General features: G+C 43.2%; 1 protein-coding gene across 4 annotated transcripts in view; it reads right to left on the bottom strand.

Moving 5' to 3' along the window:
* Positions 1–7,649, bottom strand: part of TTC28 (tetratricopeptide repeat domain 28) — a 625,439-nt gene that overhangs the window by 329,306 nt on the left and 288,484 nt on the right. The window lies entirely within an intron of this gene.

Raw genomic sequence — 7,649 nt, forward strand, 5'->3', positions numbered from 1 at the left:
ATGACGGACATGAAGAGAAGGAGTGTGAGGGAATCTTATTCTGATGACTAATCTAAATGGAGGGCCATGAAAAGGAGTCAGATTAGGGAATTTTATAGGCCTGTCTAAATAGATGTGTTTTCAGGGCACGTTTAAAACTGTGGATATTGGGAATTAATCTGATTGTCTGGGGTAGCACATTCCAGAGGACGGGTGCAGCACGAGAGAAATCCTGGAGACGGTAGTGGGAGGTTCGGATTATGGAGGATTTTAATCTAAGGTCGTTGGCAGAACGTAGAGCCCGAGTAGGGTGGTAGACAGAGATGAGGGAGGAGATGTAAGGAGGTGCAGCACTGTGGAGAGCTTTGTGGGTGAGAGTAATAAGTTTGAATTTTATTCGGAAGGGGATGGGCAACCAGTGCAGTGACTGGCACAGATTAGAGGCGTTGGTGTAGCGGTTGGTCATAAAGATGAGCCTGGCTGCTGCATTGAGGATAGATTGGAGAGGGGAGAGTTTAGTGAGGGGAAGACCGACTAGTAATGAGTTACAGTAGTCAAGACGAGAGTGAATCAGAGCAACAATGAGAGTTTTGGCAGTTTCCTCCGTAAGAAAAGAGCGGATTCTGGAGATGTTTTTTAGGTGAAAATGACAGGAGCGTGAAAGTGATTGTATGTGAGGAGTAAAGGAAAGATCTGAGTCAAAAATAACCCCGAGACAGCGGGCGTGCTGCTTAGGAGTTATGATAGTGCCACACACAGAGATAGAGACATCAGGTTTAGGGAGGTTAGTAGATGGTTGGAACACAAGGAGCTCAGTTTTAGAAAGATTCAGTTTCAGATAGAGAGAGGACATGATGTTAGAGACAGCGGACAGACAATCACTGGTGTTCTGTATTAGAGCAGGGGTGATGTCACGGGAAGAGGTATATAATTGGGTGTCATCAGCGTAGAGATGGTACTGGAAGCCAAATCTGCTGATGGTTTGTCCAATAGGAGCTGTGTAGAGAGAAAAGAGGAGTGGACCTAGGACTGATCCCTGAGGAACCCCGATATCAAGGGGAAGAGGAGAAGAAGTGGAACCAGCAAATGACACACTGAATGAGCGGTCAGAGAGATAGGAGGAAAACCAAGAGAGAGCCGCGTCCTTGAGGCCAATAGACTGGAGCATGTTAAGTAGGAGTTTGTGGTCTACAGTGTCAAAGGCTGCAGAGAGATCCAAAAGAATAAGGAGAGAGGATTTACCGTCCGATTTAGCCGCCAAGAGATCATTTGAGACTTTAGTAAGGGCAGTTTCTGTGGAGTGGTGAGTGCGGAAACCAGATTGTAAGGGGTCAAGAATGGAGTTAGCAGAGAGATAGCGGATAAGGCGAGAGTAGACCAAGCGTTCCAGGAGTTTGGAGATGAAGGGCAGATTGGAGACTGGTCGGTAGTTGGCAGCGCTGGATGGGTCAAGTGTTGGTTTTTTCAATAATGGGTTTATAATGGCATGTTTAAAAGCGGAGGGAAAGATACCAGAGGAAAGAGAGAGGTTAAATATTTTAGTGAGGTGACTAGTGACAGCTGGGGAGAGGGACTGGAGGAGGTGTGAGGGGACAGGATCACTAGGGCAGGTAGTAGGACGAGAAGAAGAGAGGAGCCTCGAGACTTCTTCTTCAGTTATTGGGTCAAATGCTGAGAGTGAAGAAGAGGGAGTGTGGGGGGGAAGGGGATCGATGTTACTAGGGGACTGGGAGATAATATCATGTCGGATGTTGTCAATTTTAACTTTAAAATAATTGGCCAGGTCTTCAGCACTGAGATCTGTGATTGGTGTCTGCACTTTAGGACTAAGGAGGGAGTGAAAAGTATCAAAGAGGCGTTTTGGATTATTAGATAGTGTGGAGATGAGAGAAGTGAAGTAGACTTGTTTGGCGCGGTGAAGGGCCGAGTTGTAAGTTTTGAGCATAAATTTGTAATGGAGGAAATCTGCATCCAAATGCGATTTTCTCCACAGTCGTTCGGCACATCTCAAGCACCGCTGAAGAAAGCGGGATTGAGGCGTGTGCCAGGGTTGTCGTCGTCTTTGTCGGGTGGTTCGGAGTGTAGTGGGGGCTGCTTCATCCAATGCATTTTTGAGAGTGTTGTTATAAAGTTTGGCAGCCAGATTGGGACAGGAGAGGGAAGAGATAGGGGACAATGAGGACTGTAGACTGTCTATGAATTTCACAGTGTTAATGGCATGTAGATTTCTGTATGTCTGATACGTAGGGATGACCTGAGGAGGCAGAGAATATTTGATAGTAAAGCAGAGAAGATTGTGGTCAGAAAGTGGGAGAGGAGAGTTAATAAAGTCAGAAACTGAGCAGAGCCGGAAGAAGACCAGGTCAAGTGAATGCCCGTCTTCATGTGTAGGAGAGTTAGTAAGTTGTGACAGACCGAGGGACGAGGTTAAAGATAGAAACTGGGAGGCAGATGAGGAGATTGGGTTATCAATGGGGATGTTGAAGTCACCCATGATGAGAGTGGGTGTTTCAGAGGATAGAAATTGTGGAAGCCAGGCAGCAAAATGGTCCAGGAATTGGCGGGGTGAGCCCGGTGGGCGGTAGACAACTGCCACTCGGAGGGGAAAAGGGTGAAAGAGTCTGAGGGTGTGGACTTCAAAAGAGGGAAATGTGAGTGAGGGGACCGGGGGAATGACCTGGAAAGTGCAGTGTGGGGAAAGAAGTATACCTACTCCTCCACCCTGCCTGTTCTCAGGTCTGGGGGCATGAGAGAACTGGAGACCACCATAAGATAGAGCAGCAGGGGAAGCAGTGTCAGACAGGTGTAGCCATGTTTCTGTAAGAGCCAGAAGGTTGAGAGAGTTAGAAAGGAATAAGTCATGAATAAAGGTGAGTTTGTTGCACACGGACCGAGAGTTCCAGAGAGCACAGTTAAAAGAGACAGGAGAAGACCTACAAGGAATGGCAAGAAGATTTGCAGGGTTTCTATGTGTGGCAGGTAAGTGGTTGAGCTTGGCAGAAGAAAAGGGAGGCCCAGGGTTGGGAGAGATGTCCCCTGCAGCTAGTAGCAGGAGAATGGAGAGAGACAGCAGATGGTTCTGTGATTTATGAGAGCGTTTTTTATGTTGGGCAGTGGGATGAGATGGGTTAAGTTGACTGAGGAAAGTGAATAGTGAATGGGAGCTGTACATGGGTGAGGCCAGGATAGAAGGACTGATGCGGACTGTGTTTGGGCAAGTCTTAAATGGGCGATAGGATTGAAAACCAAGAGCAGCTATAATGATGAGAGCGGTGGCAAACATGTTTGTTTACAGATAGTTAGAAATTAATATTGAGAGCGTGGGCTAGTTTGTCTGGTTTGGTAATGCAGCTTACCTGTCACTGACCCTGTGCAACTGCCATGTATAACTGCCAGGACACTTTGACAGTATGACACTTACACAGAGATGACTTCTGCCGTCGTGCCCCCCTGCACGAGTGCCTTCCCCATATGCTACATCTAAATTTATAGGGGAGTAGATGCTCAGATCTAGGCCTAATTAAGCTCGTTCAGCTATTAATCAAATCAACTAGACACATGAGGTGAAAAGCTATGCAGAGATAAACAAACAAACTAGCAGGTCTGGATGATCATAAAACTTAACGACGATCAAACACTTTGACAAAACTTTGAGATAACATTAGACTATATAGGAAGAAAGGAAAGCAGAGTACCATAAAATAAAAGTTTCAGCTTTTTGAAATGCAGCTACAGCAGGGATGAGGTTCATGCAGGAATGAAATGGATTATATACCATAAAATAAAAGTTTCAGCTTTTTGAAATGCAGCTACAGCAGGGATGAGGTTCATGCAGGAATGAAATGGATTATATACCATAAAATAAAAGTTTCAGCTTTTTGAAATGCAGCTACAGCAGGGATGAGGTTCATGAACAAAGGCTAACTTAGATGTGATCGATTACAGGTGGATCTTGTGTGTCTAATCCGCTTTCACTGAACCCGTCAGTCCCGCGAACCTGACAGATTCAGGTCTTAGCGCACTATACAGCCGCTCTGTATACAGAATACAAAGCAGCTGTATCTTAAAAAGCAAGAATAATTTTTAATAAAAAGTAACTAAAAAGCTGCACCAATCACACTGATAGACATTTATATACATGGTCCTCCTAACATACATACATACATACATACATACATACATACATACATACATACATACATACATACATACATACAGTGGAGGAAATAAGTATTTGATTCCTTGCTGATTTTGTAAGTTTGCCCACTGTCAAAGACATGAACAGTCTAGAATTTTTAGGCTAGGTTAATTTTACCAGTGAGAGATAGATTATATAAAAAAATAAAAAAAAATCACATTGTCAAAATTATATATATTTATTTGCATTGTGCACAGAGAAATAAGTATTTGATCCCCTACCAACCATTAAGAGTTCAGCCTCCTCCAGACCAGTTACACGCTCCAAATCAACTTGGTGCCTGCATTAAAGACAGCTGTCTTACATGGTCACCTGTATAAAAGACTCCTGTCCACAGACTCAATTAATCAGTCTGACTCTAACCTCTACAACATGGGCAAGACCAAAGAGCTTTCTAAGGATGTCAGGGACAAGATCATAGACATGCACAAGGCTGGAATGGGCTACAAAACCATAAGTAAGATGCTGGGTGAGAAGGAGACAACTGTTGGTGCAATAGTAAGAAAATGGAAGACATACAAAATGACTGTCAATCGACATCGATCTGGGGCTCAATGCAAAATCTCACCTCGTGGGGTATCCTTGATCCTGAGGAAGGTGAGAGCTCAGCCGAAAACTACACGGGGGGAACTTGTTAATGATCTCAAGGCAGCTGGGACCACAGTCACCAAGAAAACCATTGGTAACACATTACGCCGTAATGGATTAAAATCCTGCAGTGCCCGCAAGGTCCCCCTGCTCAAGAAGGCACATGTACAGGCCCGTCTGAAGTTTGCAAATGAACATCTGGATGATTCTGAGAGTGATTTGGAGAAGGTGCTGTGGTCAGATGAGACTAAAATTGAGCTCTTTGGTATTAACTCAACTCGCCGTTTTTGGAGGAAGAGAAATGCTGCCTATGACCCAAACAACACCGTCCCCACTGTCAAGCATGGAGGTGGAAACATTATGTTTTGGGGGTGTTTCTCTGCTAAGGGCACAGGACTACTTCACCGCATCAATGGGAGAATGGATGGAGCCATGTACCGTCAAATCCTGAGTGACAACCTCCTTCCCTCCACCAGGACATTAAAAATGGCTCGTGGCTGGGTCTTCCAGCACGACAATTACCCGAAACATACAGCCAAGGCAACAAAGGAGTGGCTCAAAAAGAAGCACATTAAGGTCATGGAGTGGCCTAGTCAGTCTCCAGACCTTAATCCCATCGAAAACTTATGGAGGGAGCTGAAGATCCGAGTTGCCAAGCGACAGTCTCGAAATCTTAATGATTTACAGATGATCTGCAAAGAGGAGTGGGCCAAAATTCCATCTAACATGTGTGCAAACCTCATCATCAACTACTAAAAATGTCTGACTGCTGTGCTTGCCAACAAGGGTTTTGCCACCAAGTATTAAGTCTTGTTTGCCAAAGGGATCAAATACTTATTTCTCTGTGCACAATGCAAATAAATATATATAATTTTGACTATGTGATTTTTTTATTTTATTTTTATATAATCTATCTCTCACTGGTAAAATTAACCTAGCCTAAAAATTCTAGACTGTTCATGTCTTTGACAGTGGGCAAACTTACAAAATCAGCAAGGGATCAAATACTTATTTCCTCCACTGTACATACATATATATATATATATATATATATATATATATATATATATATATATATATATATATATATATAAAAAAGAGAGAAAACAGCACCGTTCCTTCCGTGGGGGGTGCAAAAAAAATTCCCGTTCGGACACTCGACCAGTGTCTCAGTAATCAATATCCTCCAAAATACGAGACAGCACTCCGGTGTTTGTGAAAAATAGGATCACTTTAATGCGACGTTTCAGCCCTGCTCCATGGGGCCTTTCTCAAGCACAGGGCTGAAACGTCGCATTAAAGTGATCCTATTTTTCACAAACACCGGAGTGCTGTCTCGTATTTTGGAGGATGTATATATATATATATATATATAAATAAAAGATTGCAAAGGTGTACATAGCCTTTAATATACAAAGTTGTTGGATCAAGTGAAGGGTTCCCCCTGATTGTACAAGTGAATATTTTGTCCCCCGGCTTCCTTAGTGACACTGGGGGAGATTTATCGAGCTGTCTTAGGGCGCGTTCAGATGTGGCGGAATTTTTCCACTGCAAATGTTGCTGCAAATTTGCGGCAATTACGCAACGAATCTGCAGAAACATTTGCATATTTGACAGGTAACTCAGACGTAGCGGATATCACTGTGGACTTGCCGCAGATTTCAGTTTTTGCATTGCAAGGGCTGAAATCTGCAGTGAAAATCTGCTGCTTCTTTGCTGGCGGCCATGCATGCTGCAAAATGAAAATTCTGCACCGCAGCCTAAATTCCGCACTGTTATTTTCCGCAGCATCTGAAGTTACCTAAAAAGGTATAGAAAACAATAGAAAAAAGGCTGCTGCTAATTTCCACTGCGGACTGTCCGCAGCGGAATTCAATAGCAATTCCGCCACGTCTGAACGTGGCCTTATAGTAAGAATGTCCTTTGTTGCCCATATTGACCCCACAGCTTTCATATATTAATGAGCTCAGGTAAAATGAAAGCTGAGCTCTGATTGGTTGCTATTGGCAACAAAGGACATTCTTCCTATAAGACAACTTGATAAATCTCCCCCATTAATTGCAATTTTTTGTTGCCCTTAAATTAAAATGGATCAACATTTCTTTGGGAAGCCTCCAGCATATTATAGTTCGTACGAATAAAACCGATGTCATCGAATTAATGAAACAGCAGTATTTACTTGCAAACAATCTGGACTGTGAAAACTGCCATCAACCTCTGCGTTGGATCGCTCGTCGCCAATGTTCTGTTGGATATTCTTGGAAGTGTAATTACAAGAACTGTGTGTCATCATGGGTATCCATCAGAAAGGGCTCTTTCTTTGAAAAGTAGCACATGTCTCTGAAAAAGCGGCTACATATTACTTACTTCTGGTGTTTGGAAACCTCTGAAAAACAAGCTGCACAACTGACTGGAATATCCGAACGCACTATAATTGACTTTTTAACTTTTATTGTGAAGTATGTAGTGTCTATTTTCGTACTAACCCAGTTTTACGGTGGCCCGGGTCATTATGTTCAAGTTGACGAGTTTGTGTTAACAACATTGTGTCAATTGAAGTTTGTGTCCAAATTTTGCTCATTGCAATGAAAAAGGTAAAGATTGTAGCAAAATTATAACAAGTGGATTTACTATTGCGTATCAATATACCCAAATAGAGGAAATGCTCGGTCTGCATATTTGGTAGACTGGGGTTAGGCAACTTGTGGCAGATGTTAATAATTTAGGGCTCATTCACATCTACGTTCCAGGTTCTCTTGTTCTGCTCTATCATAGGAGAAGAACAACGAGAATATCAGAAACTCGGGATCTGTTGCATGATGGAAACCAATAGCGCCTGACGAAACGTACTGACTTTAATGGGTTTCTTCGAGTGTCAGTCATG

This window comes from Rhinoderma darwinii, chromosome 1 (genome assembly GCF_050947455.1).
Source record: "Rhinoderma darwinii isolate aRhiDar2 chromosome 1, aRhiDar2.hap1, whole genome shotgun sequence".
Taxonomy (NCBI): domain Eukaryota; kingdom Metazoa; phylum Chordata; class Amphibia; order Anura; family Rhinodermatidae; genus Rhinoderma; species Rhinoderma darwinii.